This window comes from Larimichthys crocea, chromosome XX, assembly GCF_000972845.2.
Source record: "Larimichthys crocea isolate SSNF chromosome XX, L_crocea_2.0, whole genome shotgun sequence".
Taxonomy (NCBI): domain Eukaryota; kingdom Metazoa; phylum Chordata; class Actinopteri; family Sciaenidae; genus Larimichthys; species Larimichthys crocea.
Window position 1 is genome coordinate 6,125,185 of NC_040030.1, and position 19,365 is coordinate 6,144,549.

A 19,365-nucleotide genomic window follows, 5' to 3' on the forward strand; every position below is an offset into this window, starting at 1 on the left:
AGGTGTTTGCCGTTGTAGGGAAAATCCGTTTCTACATAGACCGAGCTTCAGGACCTTCATTGCTCAGCCCGCCACTGGACAGAGGTTTGGAACAGACTGGTACTAACAACTTTTCTATCCAGGGAACTTCAAGTACAGCCATAACTTTCATGAGGATTTTCAAATGAGCTCCAACTGCGTGCCAACATGCATGGTACCATAAACTGAGTAAACTGCAAAAACCTTGGAGATTTCTTTTTACCCATTACTTATTTATTTAGGTCCTGTTAAATAAATGTCCCCCTATTTTTGCATTGAATCTGTGTTTAGACAATGTATTTATGTTGCTAATGATGTAACATATGTCGTGTAGTTGCGATTTATGGTTGAAAGGAAGCTTGTTATTAAAGAATATGCATGGGAGTTAAGTGAACTTGACCTCTCAGCACCCTAGTAAGAATTACATGTATACGTATAAGTAAGCACGTGCAAATTTCACTTTTAGAAGGCTCCTACCAATTCACCATTCACCATGCTAAATTGTTTTAAAGGTAATAGAGGTATGCATGACTATTCAGTAACAAATTAGAATTGAGTGCGAGGGCTACACGCAGGGGCTTGTCTTAATTGAAACCACAAATGACATGACTAAGACTGACCAGAACAGTTAGTAGCTGGAGATGACTTGGGACTTTCGGTAATAAATGTAATTGAGACTCAGACTTCCCCTGTATTACTGAAAAGGGAGATTTTTAGTCTAAGCTACAGTCATTCCTAGCCAGTGAGAGGAAGACTCTAGTCATGATTTGCAAGAAAAATGGATCCATATGCATGTGTGTGGACTATATGACGTTGAACAGGAGAATGATTCCTGACCAATACACAGTCCCTTGTGTGGAAGATGCTCTGTCCTGCCTGAGTGGTAGCCAATGGTTCAGTGTGCTTGACCTCAGAAGCAGCTACTGTCAGATCCCGTTAAGTGCTGCCGACAAAGAAAAGACAGCATTCACCTGTCCAGCAGGATTCTATCTGTATTATGCAAAAAGATTATTTTTTTTTTGTATGTTGTTTCAGTGGCAAAATAAGAGGATGGTAATTATGCTCATTATCTCATTTTTATTTCGAAACCTCACCGGGCACATCTCCTTCATGTTGCAGCCGTGACACTGGAGCCCCGGGAGCGTTTCAGAAGCATTTTGCCCACCAGACTTTGTTAACTTGCGTAGCTACATTGTTTACCTTTTGGCTGTTTCTTACAATCGTCCATCAAAAAAAGAACAGCCGCATATTCTTGGTGCATAGACCATCTTCTGGGACGCTTTTTAAATGGACTGCGGTGGGACTAGTAGGGTTTGAAGCATTGACTAGAATAGTTATGATTAGCTCCGGTGGCCAGGCATGCACGGAATGCGTCACATCCGTTTCCCTAGTGGAATTTGGCCCTTTAAACTTGAAGTATCTTGCTTTTGAAAGTAGAAATCACACTCTTCCTTATATAAATGAAAAAGTTTGATTCATATTCAATATTCCCCTTGTTTTTTTGATCACACCCACTGCTATACAGCTTTACATGGTCTCGTCTGACTATTTGCTCATGGTAGCTAACATTAGCAAACTGTAACTGATCTGAGTCTCTTAACTCCAGTCCAACTTAAGTCCATTCTTTTTCTTTTCTTGCTCATAGCCACAATCTTTCACCAGTCTCTACTTCACTTAGTAACGACTACGCTTCACCGAACTTGTAGTTTATGGAATAACACTAGGGGTTTTTCTGGAAGGCACTAATAAAAACAACTTATTTCGTTGGACTAAAACTTGACATCTAAAATGGGGCATGCCTCATGAAGTTGTCTGTAATAACAATTTGTTGGTAATAGGCCGAAACACAAATATGATCAAATTGAGGCCTGCATCATTGAAGCGTGACATGTGAGTCTAGTTCAGGATGAACTGTTCCACAGTGGTTCTTGTGTAAACACTTTTCTTACCAGTGTGACATTTCATGTTTCCGAGGCAACGTGATTGAGAGCAATTCATTTTCTTATCACTTCCTCGTTGCAGAGAATCCAAGGTGGCAGTGACCTGTGAGCTGTAATAACCTGCTGTCGGGACCATTTAACCTGAGTCAAGGTGACTCTACCATGGTGGTGTGAAAAGAGTAGAAACTTCAGAAAAACACTGACTGAAAAATTGGCACGTTCATACATACCTAGAAGTCATTAGTCAAATGGAAAGCAAAAGTCACTTCGTGTTCATTTTCATCCTCTTGATGTCACTGCACCATTGGCTCTCTGATTTGGCCTTCAGTCCGCCTGGCAGCCTCTGATTGGCCTGAATCCACAGGTTTTGTCTGTGACTCATTCCACTCAGAGACGCAAAAGCACTGCCTCTTATGGCGTGTTTCCATAGCAACCACATCCGGGGTCAGGCGCTAGTGAAGCACACAGGAGCCATTTCCTAATAAACTGGGTTTTATTGTCTGTGTCTGTTTTCTGCTGTACGAAATGTAAACATGCCTAAAATTGAGGGAGAGAGAGAGAGAGAAAAGAGACAGAAGAGAGGGAACAGGACACTGAGGCATATTTGAAGGGCGGGAGAGCTTATAATGGCTTTCCTTTTTACATGTGTTGCATTAACTGCCTTTTTAGACCCCACTGTCCAGTGTATGCATGCTAAGTGACAGCAAAATGTACACAGCAAAAAGAACTCTTATTATGGGCTGACTGTGCTCTGTCAAGAACAAGTCAACAGTAAAACAGTAAAAAAAAATCCTTTATAAACATAAAGTTGCATGATTTATTTTTTAATCAGAATAAGAATCAGAAATACTTTAATAATCCCAGGGGGAAATTATTTTTAATAATAATAATAATAATACATTTTATTTAAAAGCGCTTTTCAGGGTACTCAAAGACACTTTACAAAGAAGAACATTAAATCATCAAAACAATATAAGATAGTACACTAAAAACTCATTAGACATTAAACATTAAAAGCAATTTTAAAAAGGTGTGTTTTTGTCAGAGATTTTGTTACAATAATCCAGGTATACAAAGAGGCAAAAACAACATATATAAACAAGTAACCATCTATTAAGAACTAAATATAAATATATAAATATAAATATATAACTGCAATAGCTAAATACTGGAAACCTGGGGGAACATTTTAAGTTGATATGGTGAACTCAAAGAAAAGAGTTGACAGAGCAACAGTATCATTCCGGCCACCTGGTCAATCTGGGTGTATTATTTATTCTACTTTTAGTTAGTTTTGTTCTTTAGCTAGATGCTAACTTTGTTTGTCTGGAGTTTAGTGCAGGACAGGTAGTGTACAGCATCATCATAGTTATCATAGCTTTTTAGCCAAAGAAAACAGGTTTGATGAAAATATTCTAATAAAATGTTGATAAATTACTGAGTGGAACTGTATAGTTGTTGGTTGACTCTTTGATGCTATAGCAAACTATCAAGCCCCTGTTCATATCCAAAGTTCTAGAAAAGGTGGTGCTTACTTAATTCTTAGCTGTGTGTTAGACAATAACAATATTTTGGATAAGGTCTGGTTTTGGTTTCCGTTGTTATTAGGGTTACAAACGATGTACTGATGTGTGCAGATGATAGGAAATGCTTTATTTTATTGCTCCTCGACCTCAGTGTTACATTTGACACTGTTAAATAGTTAAATAGATTAGATCAATTCATGGGTTTATCTGGAACTGCCCTTAAATGGTTTGAATCATATCTGTCAAATAGAGAATTTTCTGTTTCCATCAGGACTTATGTTTCATCTTCCATCCACATCCACTGATGTGCGGGGTGCCACAGGGATCTATTGTTGGTCCAACTTTGTTTTCCTTTTTATATGCTTCCATTAGGAAACATTATCAGTCCTTTATCACTGCTATGCTGATGATATGCAAATCTGCAAACCATGTCAACAATCTTGTTAAATCCTGTTATTCCCATCTAAGATACATTTGTCTTTTTCTGACTTAGAAAAGATTATTCATGTCTTTGTCTGAGCTCTAGGTAGTGGAATTCTCTGCCTGACCAGATCCGACTTGTCTTTTTATTATTGCTTCAAACATCAAATATCTTTACAGGAAAACCTTTTGCCTGACTTGTAAATGTGGTGATGTTGCTCTATTGTATCTCTATATCTTCAGTATTTGTATTGTTACATATCTTTATCTTTGTTTTATTCTCATTTAAAATGAAATAAAAAAATAAAATGAAATAAACCGTGGTCCACTCTCTCTATTTTTGTGATTTTCTTAAAAGAAAGCAAAGAGACTTATTGCATGTGCGACTGCAATTTTGGTTGAAGCAGGAAAAAAAGCAATTTAATTTCTGTCAGACCTGACGTGTACCTTGGAGCAATATTTGATCTTAGTCCAAATGTATTATTTGAAATGATTTTGCCATGTATCATATTCTGGAGAAGACTTTCATTTCTTCCTGTGGGTGTCAGGTGATTGACAGGAAGTAGAGCATAACATAATGCAGCACTGATATGAGAACGCTCAACCGAGGCACGATGAAATAATGAGAAAACAGCAGCTTTGACTGACGGACCGTTACGCTGTATAGACTTTTATGTGTATTGGAAATTGTTTTTGCTGGTATGATGTGCTTAGCCTCTAATTTATGTTATTTATGAGAATTTTTGGAGCCACAGATGGTTACAGAGACAATCCTGGGATCAAGGTTATAGGTGCAGAGTGTCTTGTTGGCTCAGTGGACTGAACTGCTTTGTATATTGCTGTTTTTACCTAGTCCTTCATCCTGTCTGCTTTATTAATCTTAATTAAGAAAGTGACGCTCACAAAGATCACTTTAGTTTTACAGTCACTTGGCAACAAGCCCATTAATTAAAGCTGTTTTTATGTGTTTTACATTAAAGCCGCTATGTGAAGAAGTTTTGTCATTATAGCATCTCACTTTGTCTTGTAGAAAAAAAAGATGTTGCTTTCGGTTTGTTGTTCTGTAGCGTACACCACTCTACCACAATGGTTTTTGTTACCGGAAGTGAGTGCTAAAATTGTGTTTTTCAAAACTATTACTACTCATTAGCTGTCTTTCCATCAAAATATATTACAAATTTCAACTGAATTCAAGAAAGTCAGCAAAAGAAAACATGAATGAATGCTCGTTTGGTTCAGGAGCTATGCAGTAGGTGTTGCCATTTCTTCAGATGCAGAGGTTGCAACAAAGTGATAAAAAGCACTAGTTGAACTTGCAGTTACAAAAATTCTGACAGTGAGCCCAACAACTTCATGAAAACACAGTACAGAATCCCTTTAAGGTAAACCTACTGGTTGGGTTTACCTTAAAAGGTTGCTGTTAAATGAATGATTCACAGTTCTAATTATTTAATTTAAAACGTTTAGTTAGATTTAGGGCTTTCCCCTAATCTTAAAAACGATGGACACATGAGGTGCGTTAGCACACACATTTAAAATAGACTATAATAATAATTAAGCTTTAATTATGCTTATCATTAAATTGAATTTAATAATTTCTCACCCTGCCTAAGTTTTTTTTAACCTCAGTCTTTTTAAGTCTTTTTACTTTGTGTGGCACAAGATTCTACACACAAAATGAGATTTACACGGGTTGTAAACTGCGTCAATGTTAAATAATCATTAAAAAGGATCAAAAAGGATTTTTAAAAATCTGCACTTGGGGCAAGTTTTGTCTATTAAGTTTATTGTATTATGAACAATGTGTGAATTTATAAAAGCTGTGGCTAAATACATTTTCATAGGTCTCACAAAAACTGCATTTCTTGTAACCCTAACCCTAGAATACATTAGCACATTGTGCAGTGAGCCTCCAACTGAATCATAAAGCTGAGTGAAATATCAGGAGCATCAAGGCAAGAGTTTCTGTGTATTAGTCCAAGGGGACGGCTTTGTGCATTGATATACTTGTGTAGGAGTTTTTCTTTTGACTGACTGTCCTAACCTGCTTGACGTGAACTTGGGAAGTTGTATGTGCAGAGCTCTGTTCTTTCTCTCCAAATTTGCACCTCTATATATACGGTTTGTTGATGCCTGTGCACAAGTCGTGTGGATGTGAAGGCCTTGGGAGTCTGTTCCTGTCAGACTAGAACTGGTAACTTTATCTGACTCGCTGTCTACCCATCTGATCCGCCCCCGCCCTGCTCCCAGTCGAGGCTTGATCATCCATCAGGCTCGCTATTGTATTGCATGTGTCATCAAGAGGACCTGTCGGATAGTCTGTCTACCTCCACCATGTCCTGTTTTCCCTTTCTTAAAGTATTCATAACACTGCTGTCAGTTTCAGAAATAGCAAAGGGTGACCATTGTGCATGAGAGGCTCATTCATTTGACAAGAACACAAGGAGAGTTTCTTTTCAAACAATCTTCTGCCTATGAATAATCAGTTGCTAAAATCCTGGGGGGAAAAAAGAGCAGTCGCATTGACGTGGACAATATGGGCGAGGCCTTCCATGTTAAAAAAACTACAAAAAAAACAAAACAATATTTCTCATGAATTCTCCAAAGACTCATTAATGGGAAAGTTATGCATATGTCTGGGATTCCAAGGAAATCCTCAGCACGAAGAGTGCATGTTTGTGGTGAGTAATTTACTGGCTGTCTGAGACTTACACACAGCCAATATTTAGACGTAGCCATACACAACATCCTTGCAGATACAAGTCAAATTCTCTGTTAAACAAGTCGAGGTTGGAAATATCAGTTACATTGATTTTCACTGGGAAGGACTTCAAAATCTCATTTTTATTGCTCCCTTTTAGTCTGTTTTATTGTTCTTGATTTGTTCTGTTACTGCCAACAATCATTGGAATCCAGACAGATCAGCATTTGTAACAGTGACATTTTGGGTGAAAAGGAACTCTTTAACTGGATTGTCAAGATTAGTGGATTATCATAAATTTAAAGTTTAAAAGTTGGTGAGCTTTGACAATCAATTGAAAATTATATTGACAGTGCTCACATTTGAGTGAACAGAGAGCCAGAGTCTGAACCCTACTCTATTGGCCCATAGACTGCCCAAAAAGGCAGAATGGTTTGTGGTCAGTTGTGACATTAGTAGATGGTACAAATACGTCTCTCAAGTCTAAGATCTTAACTTTGTCACCGTTTGTCCAGTTAGTGATGGAGCTTGCTAGTTTCCTAGTTTTTCGCCTATTTTAGATCTAAATTGCTTAAATGTTTTTATTCTTATCTCTGTTTTTAGCCTTGGGTTTTGTCTTTCAGGCTATATACAGGGAAGAGGGCCTTACTAGAGTGTACGGAACATTGTAGGGAGATTTGCAGATACTACTCAGTATGGTGGCCGGGACCTGCCATTGCTGCAAATAAAAGAGGTTGCAAACAAAAAGAAACACTGCTGCAAATAAAAGAGAGGCTGCAAATAAAAAAGAAACGCTGCTGCAAATAAAACAACGACAAAGATGCAAATAAAAAAAGCCACAACCGAAGTGAATTACTGGAGACTATTATTGCCGGTGCACCATGTTTTTTTTTTATGTGAGAGAAGAAGAAGAGCGAGGGAAGTACAAGTACAGTCACATAGCGACAGTAAACACTAACCTTTTCATTTACTTGTTCATTCGTTTTTCTTCTTATTTCTCTCTCACTCTCTCTAAAGTATAATGACGTCTTTTGTTAAAGTCTGTGTAAAATAAGAATAAATATGTTCTGAGTTTGTCAAACCAAAGAAGGAAGTATTATTAGTCAACCAGCCAAATTTGAATGATTACAAATATCGACGAGTTTATGAAATTAGGTGTCAAAATCAGGTAAAAATTAATTCTCAGCTCCAGGACTGTGGTGGCGTGACCACTGAATGTGCTGAAAGCACGTGACTGAAACGTGTCAGATGAGTTCAGAAAATGACATGACTAACTTTGAAACACTGAGCGAGAGGAATTCATCTCTATCTTTCTGCTAAGGGTGCAGGGGTATGTTCAGGGTGGCCTCAGCGTGTCATCGAGCCACCCTTTAAGGACCGCCCACAAAAAACTGGACTGAAAACTAGTGAAAAACTGTTTGAACCTCTAACTCCACATTTCAGTAATATATTGTTCAAAGTCTTTTCACATTAACTATTTTCCAACATATTGAATGTATTTTGAAAGAAATCCCAGAATTGCTTTTACACAGACTTTAAGACTACCATGACCATGGAAAGCTCTATAACCATCTTGATGTTTTGCTACACTTATGCAGATATATTTGAATATCATAAAATTGAGTGAAATGCCACCATTCACTTCGTTTTAGGAAGTTTCTGTGGTTAAAGAATGTCTTCTTCATTGATCTCTACCCACTTTGGAAATGAAACAAAATGAATCACTCTTTGGTGTGCTTGTATTTTAGAAACGTGCTGATTCAAGTTGGCAATTTTATTGAGTACATTTTTTTGCTCTGGTGGCACGCTTCACTGCACATGAAATCACATCCATCAGGGAGTGCATATTTTCAAAAAACTGAGCGTTGCATATTTGATAGTTGTAAGCTGGCCAAATGTGAAGCTGTTTGCAGTGTGCAGCCAGTTAGCTGAGCAGATTAATTTGTCTTTATTTATTTACTTTATTTAGAAATTTTCAATCTTTCTAATTGAATGAATGTGATCTGAACTTGGAACAATCACAGTGAAGTTCTCCTGTTTCGTTGGAATGTTCTCTCGTTGAAGTAGCTTGTTCATTACAAAATTATACCTTGTAAGTGCCTGTGAGAAGTGACTGATGGAACAATAAGCCTTTGTTTTATTATTATATCATGTTTTGATATGAAAGTGTCTCTCTTTGTAGTCAGTTAGAAACCTGTCCTCAGAACATAACGGTTGAGGGAGCTCATATTCACCTCAGCGAGTTGGTAATTACTGGTTTAACCACACTAAGAAAGCAGACAACTGGCTCTCCGCTTGTTGTTACAGAAAGAGAAAAGTACCTCACACTTTATGTGTCAATAATACACGTTCATTAACAACTCTGTTCTGTTTCTTTCTCCCTTTTCACGTGTCATCTATAGACCTTAAATGTTAATGTGTCCTCTTTTGACATGTAAAGAGCTCTGCTTTTGACTCAGAGTACAGCACGGCTTCAGGCAGGTTTTGTTTCGGTGTTCATTTGGTTTCAGTGTCTTTAAAATCTGGAAACATCAGGTCAATATAGCAGCAACCCACACAAGATAATTGAAGACTGATCCTGGGCTGCACTACTAAAGTAACGTCCTGCTCTCAAGTCCAGTCTTGAGACCTCAATTTATTTTCTTTTGTCACTAAAGTTTTTTTTTTTTAAATGGACGCATTCCATTATGGTCTAAGGACACAACCAAGTCCAACTATACGTCTAATAGTGTGCAGGGACAGCAAAAAACACAAGACATGTTTATATATTGCCTCTATATAAAACATAATTTATTAATATAAAACATGTAGAAACATTAAATAATGAAACATGGTCAGTAGGACCTTTAGGATGATGCAATTTTAACTCAATAAGGAGAAGACTTGTAAAAGTTTGAAATCTCAAGACAAGATCCGATAACTGTGAATCTGGGATTAGATTTTTAACATAATTTTAGATTTAATTAATTTTACAGTCTTGATTCAGTTACTTTTTGTTGATATATTCTACAACTTAAGTGATGATTCAAAAAGGATTGTAGCTGAGAAACTTGAGAAATGTCACTCTTCTTAAGTGAAATTTTAAATAATTTTGTCTTAAAGCAAATTATTATTATTATTTATTTATTTTTTATTTTTTTTAAATGAGTGACTTATTGTTTTGATAGTTGTTAAGTCTGACTCATTTGCAGGATTGGATTAAAGTTAGTTTGCCCCTTGTTGATGACAAATTTGCAATTTTATGGCACACAACTAATTTTTATAAATAATAGTGGCCCAGGAATCGTAATGGCAATAAAAAATTAAAAAAACAAGATATAGAATAGAGCAATAAAAGCAACATTAGCTTCCAATTCTAGATAGATAGAACATTAATTTATGTTTCAGTAGCCAGTGGTGGGATGTAAGTAAATAGATTTAATCAAATGTAAATTTATGGTACTTGTACTCTACTTAATATTTTCTTCTCATCGCACTTTCTGCTTCTGCTTGATTACAATGAAGAGGGAAGATTACCACAATGTACATGTACAGCTGAAACAATTTGTCGCTTGACAGAAGATTAATTGGGTTTTACGTCTTTTTTGTTTGTGCAAAAGTATTTAATGGTTCCAGATTCTTAAATGTGAGAATTTGCTGCTTTTGCTTTTAATTATTTCATTTATTAAAAAAAAAAAAAGGTTCTCAGTCATCCAGGTCATTTTTGTTCAAAAAAGGTTAAGTCTGGGGCAACTGGACTGTTTGTAGATCCGTGAAGACGTTTCGCCTCTCATCCAAGAAGCTTCTTCAGTTCTGACTGACTGGTGGGGAGTCTGTGTATTTATACTAGGAAAGCTTGTAGATCCACCCATTGTTCCACTTAGTTCATTAGTGCTCATTGTTGTGTTGACGACTGTCGTCAGAGTCATTGATGGTCACCTGAGTCCTCCTCCTCCGTTGAGTGAAGGTTTCTCTGCTTTTACATAGATAGCCTCGTTTACCCCTCTTTCAAACCACCTGTCTTCCCAGTCCAAGATGCGAACATCATTGTCATTAAAGGGGTGTCCCTTGTCTTTAACCCTTTATTGGGCGAGGAACGCTTCCAATATGATCACTTCCATGGGCTTTTAAAATGGTGCCCCACGTCTCTCAATGAAAGGGCAGAATCACATGACTTTCTCCAGCCAATCAGCAAATGGCAGTACCATTGCCTCTAATGGATCAAACTATGAACCCTAACCCTTTTCTTGAAGTGCCCATGCTCAAGAAAAGGAACACCAGCATTTGAGGGACGCACTGTCTTAGTGCAGAAAAGAATTATGTCCGGAAAAGGACAGTGTTGTAATGTATTGAAGAGTCTGACTTGATTATGGGACACGGGAAGCTGATTAGGAAGATGTGCGTCAAGAACTGAGAAACCTCAGACCATTTCCTGTAAACTCATCATTTTGTTCTCTACATCTCACTTCCTCTTGGTGTGAAAGATCAGACAAATCAGACCTTCGAGTCATAAAGAGATCACGATATGACCGCTGCTCTGATGTGGACTGTTAGGTCGGTTATGACGCTGAGCACACCCATAGCGACCGTTGATGCGGCGAACATGGTACCAACGTTTTCTGCTGCTTCAGGCTGAACACCGGGTGTTCTCCCACCAAGTGTCTGGACAGTCTGGAATATGACAACAAATTTAATCTGTGTAAATGCATTAATGCTAAAGAAGGACCCCCACTCCTCTAAGCTGTTTTTGCACCATCATTTAAAATAATTTTTTATTTAAGTGGCATTTTATGAACTTTAAAGGGCATTTGTGCCCTTTAGTCCGATTAATTAGAAAACCTAGCATGTGTTTGCGTTTGTGGGCGTTTACTGCATAGCAATACAAGTTCAGTGGCTGTACTTTAAAGGAACATACCAGTTGTGGTGTGTACTTATCCCTTCAACAATAAATTGCTGCTACTTCACTTTACTGCTGACCTTTCTGATTCAAAATCTTCCAGGCTGCTATTTATTGCTGTTTTTTGAGCATACTGCAGAGAGGTAGTTCTTTAGTCACTACTTCTTCCTTTTAATATACTTATTTATTAAAGTTAAAATAGTTGCAAATGGGCATGGTGGTGCAGTGGTCACCTCACAGCAAGGGTTCTGGTTCAAACCTCGGCTGGGACCTTTCTGTGTGGAGTTTGCATGTTCTCCCTGTGTCTGCGTGGGTTCTCTCCAGGTACTCCAGCTTCCTCCCACAGTCCAAAAACGTGCACTTAATAGGGTAATTGGTGACTCTAAATTGTCCATAAGTGTTAATGTGAGTGTGAATGGTTGTTTGTGCCCTGTGATGAATATATGTAGAGCAGTTACAAGAAAATATAAAAAGTTACAAGAAATGTCAGTACAAATATGTCTGAGGTCATTTTGAAAGTGTTGCTGTACAGTTTGTTCATCAGAGGGTGTTTGACCTGTCAAATGTCCCTTAGTAACAATCATTTAATAACTATATTCAAAAGGGTTCTCCACTAAAATCACCATCATCATTTTACTCATCATGAGGAGGAGCTCAACCTGTAAAAACAGTTGTGTCATTACATGACACATTTCTTCTTAGTATCCAAAGAAATAACTACAATGAGATGTCATCAGACTTGGAAACGACAGGACGACATGCCTGTGTTACAAACTAGAGGTGTGGACTTTGAAACACAATATTTAGAAGACACAAGGGTCCAGTAAAATACTGAGTTGCATCATGTATAGTTCGGATCTTTGTTTTTGGAGCTCAACTCTCTCTTGAGTCCTTCAACTCTACGTAAGTGCCACAATAAACTGCTGTTGTTCCTCTTTGCTTAAACCTCATCAAATGTTCTCTGCAGTTTTCTGAACTCTTCCTTCCTGTTGCTTTCAAGAGTGCTTGTGTGAAATTCAGACACTGAATTCAACAGTGACTTTTAATGCAAGAAACAGCCCAAGTTTTTCCCTTTATGGTATCCACGTTGACTTCCTGACACAGCTCACTGTCAGAGCTTCCATGAACTCAGCGTGTTCTCTAAACAGTCGCTGCTTGTTACCATTATAGATGGACGATGTTAATTTCATAAAAGGTATTGGATGCTGTGATGGATTAGATATCTGCAGCAAGTTTCTGTATGACTGGGAGTTTGATGGTGTTTGCATCAGGAATTGCATCCAACTTTCCATTGGAAGGGTCAAAATGGAAAAATTAACACATGAACATGAGTTAACTTGTGGATGGTTCATGTTTTTGTTTCAACCCTAATATGATTTTGGTCGTTTTATGAGGAAAAAACGAGTGAAGGGTGCTGACTGGAAGTTTCCTTTGAAATTTTCGGAAAATCAGGCCGAACATAAAGCTACATCTGGACTATAATAGGCAAACTTTACATCCTGTAATGCCATAGAATGTGTGTTAAGTTATGTTGATGAGTACATGGACTTGTTAGACTTGTTGTGATGACCCAGGCACCACCCATGAACTGCAATGGCCCTTATCGAGTCTGGCCTTTGTTTGTCATTCTTTATCTCGATGTCTTCTCAGTCTGTTTGTCAGTCTCCTGTTAGAAGAGGAGCAGTAATACAAACACAGCACACGCCTCATGTTCTTCCTGTTATGGGTCATCCGTTACCTTTCTTTTAAGCTTGAGCAACTCGTAGTTCCAAATGCCAAATGTTGTGGCAGATGACCTGTGAGTGCTACACCGGTGCCTCTGGTTTCATCCCTGTGCTGCTCTTTAAACCTGCTTGTTTTGCTGCTCGCTGTAATGATACCAGATTGCACCATCCTCCTGCAGTAACAACAAGTTGAGTAATACGATTGACAGCTCGCTTTGACTCCACCCTCCCACGTTGCTTATTGGTCCTCCTGGGCCCAAAACCCAGCATGAACCAGATTAGATCTGCCAGTGTTTTGTAGCATGGGTTTTTGGAGGATGCTCTCAGTAGTTATTCGCAGAAGAATGACTGCGTTTGGGACTTTCCCCCTTCTCGAGTTCAGATAGTGTTGACGAGCTCGACGGATCTCTCTTTTCATTTAGCAAACTTTTTTTCACTTTGTAATTAAGGCTTCTTTTGTTCATCGGTGGAGTCTGAAGTGACGTCAATCAGCCAGAATGATGCAGGTAATTACATTTTCTCTCCATCTGTCTATTTATCTTTAAATATGTGCGTATGTGTGGGTACGTGCCAGGGTAACACCCTGCCCTCTGATACATCATCTACCTCTGCCACTCTGCTATGATTCATAGCAAAAGTCAACCAGGTGAACGCCGCACTTCAAAGGAACACCGCACACACACATATACACGTATATAGATATACATATACGTAAGCACATCAGGTTACTTAGAACTGTGTGTGTGTTTGTGGTCTGTGAGTCATGTTCCTCTTTTCATTCATGCCCACACGAGGCAGCGTGAGCAGACATGATGTCAAAGGCAGAGAGGAGAATAAAAAAAAAAAGAGGAGAAGGTTGGAGGATCACAAGTTGATGGAGTATTTATTCCCACTGCTTTCTCCCCATCTGTGGCATGCTGGGTAAAAACACAGCCGTGAGCACTCATGCAGGAGATCATGGAGGTTGTTCTGTCTGCCTGCTGGCTGTTATTTAAAGATCAAGATTAAAGTGTCTTGTTCGTTGCTGGAGTGTTTTTCTGGCCCTTTCAGGCCGGTGTGACTGGGAGAGATGGGAGCAAGACCTTCCAGGTCAAAGTGTACGTGTGTGTTCGGAGGATGAATCATCGTAGATCAGTTTGCTGGTCCAGAGGTGCAGTATTTTATATTTTATTTCATGTAATCCACTTAATAGCAGCATTGTCCTGCAGAGGAGTTCATACAGTTCATAGTAGCAGAAAAGCTTTTTTTCAGCTGATGATGGTCTGCTTCATGCATTTCTTTTTTTTTATTGTTGCATGAATTCAGCACTTCCTTTCTTGGTACGTGTACAAACATTTCAACCTTTGCATGATTTTCGTGCTTCAAAAGACCGGATACGGTGCCAGTTTAGCAGAGTGCAGTGGTGCAGTGGGGCTCGAGTACCCTCTATCGGCTGCCTGTATGACTGTCCTTTACATATCTTGAGAAATGTATATCCGACTGGCTTCACACATGGCAGGTGCATTGCTGAGGATACAAGAAGGGCAGGGTTGAGCGAAGTTGATGAGATGAGCGGTAATCAGGCCGAGCAATCCAATGGCATCAAAACGGATGCCAAAAGGCCATCCTTTGTAAGGGGATCAAAAAACAAGGAGCGGGAAACAGAGATCCAGATCAGGCATACCAGGACAGGAGTGGACTGTTGATCAAGCTCTACGATTACACTGTTGGAATTGTACTTTCAGCTATAAATCAGAAGAAGTTGAAACTTGTTTTCTCTTGAAGAGCGATCAGCTAGAAAGCTTCCTGATAAAGAAAAAGTTGGTGTTAACCCTTTATCGGGGCAAGGAACCATATATGATCACTTTCATGTAGGGATGCAAATTATTGATTACAGTCGTCCCTCGCTATAATGCGGTTCACTTTTCGTGGACTCGCTATTTCGCGGATCACAGCTTCAATCATCCCTGAGGAAGGTGACAGGAAAATTAGAGGGCCTCTAGAAAATTCCCGCAGAAATTTTGAGAATGACGAGTGGGCTGTTGCCGGGGGTCTGTATTCAAAAAGCACACCTCAAATAGTCATTTTTAACATGTTTATTTAGACACAGGAGCATCAGCATGTATTTAATTCTTAGTGGCTAATACTAATTGCTAGCGCGTCAACACGGCTGCAGGTTTTAAAGGTGGTATCTTATCGAACTCGTAGAGCTGCTGAACTTAAACGTAGCACCGCAGAGTTTACACTGAGCGTTTTTGTCTTCATTACTTAGTTTGAAATGCTCCCATACTTTGTTTGGACCGCCTCATGTTTGCGTGCCGGGTTTGTAGCCGCGTTACGTTCAGGTACGTTCGGTGTGGCCTAGATTAAACAATGGCACCCTCAACTGGCGACACCATGACATTTCACAGAAAAAAACTCCTGTGGAAAATGGCCCTAGATTCAGTTAACCTAATTAATTTAATTTAATTTAATCGATTAAATTCTTTTTGACAATTAACCGATAGTCGATTAACCGTTTACATCCCTACTTTCATGGACTTTTAAGATGGTGCCCCACTTCTCTCAATGAAGGAGCAGAATCATGTGACTTTCTCCAGCAATGGCCTTTAATGGATCCCACTCTAACCCTAATCCTAACATTTTTTGCACTGTATCACTTGCGGTAACTTCTTTGACTTTGATTTGCAACCTAAAACTGAAACTTTTTTTTAAAATCCACCAATAACAGTTTTAAGTATTTCAATGAGTGCCTTATAAAGAGTTAAGAGTTTCATGACACATAGTAACATCCAAATTTCTCCAGGCACGGATGTGAAAATCGACCGCCGTAGCTATATGCAGCCATTCGATTTTCAGAATAAAACACCTCCGTGCAAATTGCCGGTCATAAAAACAGACAGAGAGGAAACTGTTTAATTATGTAGCATATTTACACACGTAGAAGCACATAAACCAGAAAAATGACAAGATCTAAGCAAGACAGTGTAGCTGACGAGAGACGTGGGTGGTTGGTTTCAGGTTAAGTCATTCTTAAATTAGTTCTCAGTAGAACTTCTTCGGTGCTTGGTTGTGTCAGCCCATCTCTTAATACCTCAGTGATAATGGAAGAGGAAGATGTTTCCGGTCATCTTTTAGGTATCACTGACTGCAGCTCAGCAAAGAGACAGAGTGGAGATCCAAAAGAAATACCTTCTAGACTGAGGAGAAACTATGTTGGCTGCAAAATGAACAAAAACCAGCTGCTGTAGAAAAATATTGCACCCGCGTCTAGATATAACAGGCTTATTCTAAAGTAACAAAACCAACGATTAATATGATTCTCAGGTGGTTATACATATGAAAACATAGTTACCTGTCAGGACCAACAACTAGACAGTCTTAACAAAACTCAGGTTCAAGTGAGGGCAAGACCTGCTTCTTTCGAGTAGTTTGTGAGAACAGAGAGAAGAACATTCAGAAGCAATCAGAGAGCCGTAAGAGAACTACTCTAATGAGTGTCAGAGTTCATATGTTGTGTTATGACTCAACTGTTGCAGTGTGGTAACAGATCAATATCAACTGCCTACTCTGGGGTTTTCACCTAGGAGTTGTAATGTCAATATACGGGACTACATACACACACGCACACACGCGCACACACACACACACACACACACACACACACACACACACACACACACACACACACACCATTCATTCATTAGACCTGCATGATGCTGCTTCTACCAGAAAAATGCATGCACCCACACAGCCACAGTTGCATTCACCTCATTCAGGACTCTTGTGTCATTATGAAAATGTAGAGAAGAGACTGCGTGTCAACTGACCACAGTATCAAAGTAAAGCACAATAGCTCAATGGAAAGTCATTTTTCTCTGTATCATAATTTATTTAGTCAAGAAAATCCCCTCAGAGTGGGACTTTTATTTTTCTGATTCAAATATAACCCATCAGCCTTTCAGACAGTCTTGATTTTGATCAAATTTAAAAGTAGTATACTGCATTACGGGAACACTCACTGTTTGGTTAAATGAAATAAATATCTATAAAATATGTCACTTAGTCAGGTAGAAATAGATGGGAACCACTGCTCTACAGCTCCATATTTGCTAGGCCCCATCTGCACCGAGAATCAGTCTGAAAGATTTCATTAGATTTCTTGTCATGTCTCAGAAGCCAAAGATGCTCGAACTGCCATTTCATTGGGCCTTAAAGCAGTAATTTTCTTATCTCTATCTATCTATCTATCTATCTATCTATCTGACGGCCTTCACAACACGTCAGAGGTGAAATTATCTATCAACTTCAAGAATAAAGTTCAGTGTTTTCTCATTCACTTCAATGCAGTTGAAGTATTTCTGAAACCAGCGTCTAGTGGCCATGAGAACTGCATCTGAAGATACTTCACGTCTGCTTTGATGGGTGCCACTCAGTCCCTCCAATAAAAGAGTAAACGCTTTGAAATGCATTCTGGTAAATGTAGGAAACCCATTATGGAAATATAAGATGATGACGCAGGTTTAGGCAAAGTGGGTACATGCAGAGAAAAACTAAGTAAATAATGACAATGAATGGGGAATAACAGAAGACTGATGATTTTTCTGAGGGAGGATTATTTTTGGTTCGAGTCTGTGCGTATCGCATACCAAGCCGCTTTTATTCTTGCCAAAACAAATAAATCCAATGATGAAAGGGCAGGGACACCAGGAAGATGCCAATGTGTGTGTGTGTGCGCGTGTGTGTGTGTGTGTTTGACAGAGGGGAAGAGACTTCAGTGTTTGTGTGAAGGGCAGTCAGAGGGTCGGGTAGATGCCAGGAAGCACATTCTTTGGCAGCGTGCAGGGCTGCTGTCAGACGCCGCTCAGGAACACGATGTACGACGCTCTGGATACAGCAAAAACAGCGCTCTGAGATTAAACCACACACACATTTACACACTCGCTGCTATGGAGGCGGGCAGAATAGGAGCGTTGTCATAGTGCTGCGGTTACATCAGTACCTCACTAGTCACTGTTTCCTTATTTGGCATCGGTCGTGATTGGCGTTTCCCCCCAGCCAGTAAGATGCTGCTGACATTGCCCTCCTGGCTGCGGTCATGTTAACACCGCAGTTGCTACATTTCATTAATGCCTTATAGTCACTCGAGCTGTGACGGCTCCCTCAGCCAATGAGATGCTGTCTTTCTTGGCCTTGATCCTCGTCTGTCAAACTCTGTGGATAAATGTCTCAGAGTCCAAGGGCAACAGGAACAACGCTGCCACTGTGTCACTCTGTGTCCAGGGCCTGTGTGCTCTCTGCTGGCCTGGCTTCTCTTCGAAGTCTGTCAGTCACACTCTGCAGGTTTGTCTCTTCAATGTGGGGAACCAGCAGGCAGCAGTATAGGTAGAGATTGGTGACACCCCACTGAGTGATTTACACTGGTTAGGCTGTAATGAAGCTCCTTAGACTTTAAAAGGTGAATTTTGTAGAGATACTTGCCTAATATAAAAATAAACAGCATTTTGTAGGTTTATTATATTGTATGGAGGGAAAATCCACCTTCGAGCTGAATTAGACTTTTGCTGTTTCAGTTATTTTCAAAGTTAAGTCAGTATCTGCAACAAAGAGTATCAATTCATTTAGTGCTTATGAAGCAGTTCCTGTTTTTCTTTCTTCTGTAGCATTATAAAATAATATCTGTGAATACTATTATAAGGTGGAATTGCCCATTAATTAGCGTCTCTAACACGGTTTTACATCTGGGCCAAGATTGCACAGTGACAGGACAATGCTGCTTGTGGATACACACACACACACACACACACACACACAGTATTTCCATTGTACAGAAGTTGAAACATGCTTACTGAAATTGCTCTGAGCCCCGCTGCTTAGATTTCATTGCTGAGGAGAACTGCATACAAAACACTCCTTGAGCCTTTGATTTCTTTCCACAAATTACTCAGCAGCTATTATGTCGATGTTGGACCATAAAAGGGCTTGAAACCCAGTTGATGTAGCTCCAGTATAGATATATGTAGTAGTAAGTATGGTACGATGATAGGCTATGAGTAGCATGGTGAGGAGTTTCCTGTTGCGATTCGAAGCAAAGTGTGGAGATTAAAAGAAATTGAAAGTGATTGTTAACGAAGCACTTAAAGCCGCATGAGGCTGATTTTCACATTAGTGTCCTCTAGTG